Genomic DNA, 1,239 nt, shown 5'->3' with positions numbered 1-1,239 from the left:
GCAATACTGAACAGTAACAATTTTTTATTCATATCAAAATAGAAAGTTTAGTCCTGAGTCAACAAACTTGACATAAAAAAAATGTTATTCAACACTTGATGACAAATAAACACCCTTCCTCCACCCCCTATTTTTTATATAAAGTACTTTTTTCCTGGATAGAGCCTCATTGAGATCAGACCATTGTAATAAATGTAAACAGTGGTATTGTTTGCTAATACAGTTAAATATCTATGATAGCTTTTGCATGCTTCGTCAAACTCAAATCTCTATACTGTAGAGTTGTTTTCTGTATCACACTATTCAAATTACTGATTATGTCTGTCACTCTTGCTAGTATTCCTGAAGAATAGGTGCATTAATCAACAGTTGCATTAATTAATGATTGCATAAAACTGCATGCTTATAGTATCAAAAACAGCCTTAAACCAACAATTACATTAGTTGAAGATTTTTATAAAACTGCTTACTGAATTCTTAAAAAAAAAACAGCCAAAACCAACAATTATTATATTCATTAATGAGTGCATAAAACTGCTTACTGCATTAATTAAAATAGCCTAAAAAAACTATTGCATTAAATCATGCAAAAACTACATGATGTAATAATCAAAAACAAATCTAAACCAAGAACTATGGAAGAGTGTGTGTTTCAGACTATCTCACCGTGCCTAACATAAAAAATTACATTTTGAGTTAAATTTTTAATATTGTCACTTTTTGAACAAAAGAGCTTATCTTGCCGAGTTCAGCACTTAGTGCATATTTTTGACTTTCCGCCATATTTCTAGTACTGTTCCGAAAAATTTAAAACATTCAATGGAATAGTGTGTGTTTTAGGCTATCTCACCGTGCCTAACAAAAAAAAAAAAAATTGGACTAAACTTTTTAACATTGTGACTTTTTGACCAAAAGTGCTTATCTCGCCGAGTTGAGCACTTAGTGCAAATTTTTGATTTATTTTCGCTATAATTTGAGTACTGTTCCAAAAAACTTCAAAGTTTCAATAAAAAATAGTGTGCGTTTGAGGTTATCTCACCGTCATAAAGCTCTAATCGAAGACATGTACTGTTGGTGCTATTTTGTCTACGGCCACACCACGTTGAAAACACCGGTTTGCCGAAGGTAACGAACGTCAGGCCCGGTTATAGATGCAGGCCTAGGCCTATTTTTTTTTTTATAAACGAATGTAATTATTTCTAGTTGTAGTAGTAGGCCTTTATTTTTATTTAGAAACAA

Source organism: Anneissia japonica, unplaced genomic scaffold (genome assembly GCF_011630105.1).
Source record: "Anneissia japonica isolate Jap-2015-1 unplaced genomic scaffold, ASM1163010v1 scaffold8926_len8455_cov95, whole genome shotgun sequence".
Lineage (NCBI taxonomy): Eukaryota > Metazoa > Echinodermata > Crinoidea > Comatulida > Comatulidae > Anneissia > Anneissia japonica.
Note: the sequence above shows the minus strand (reverse complement) of the source record.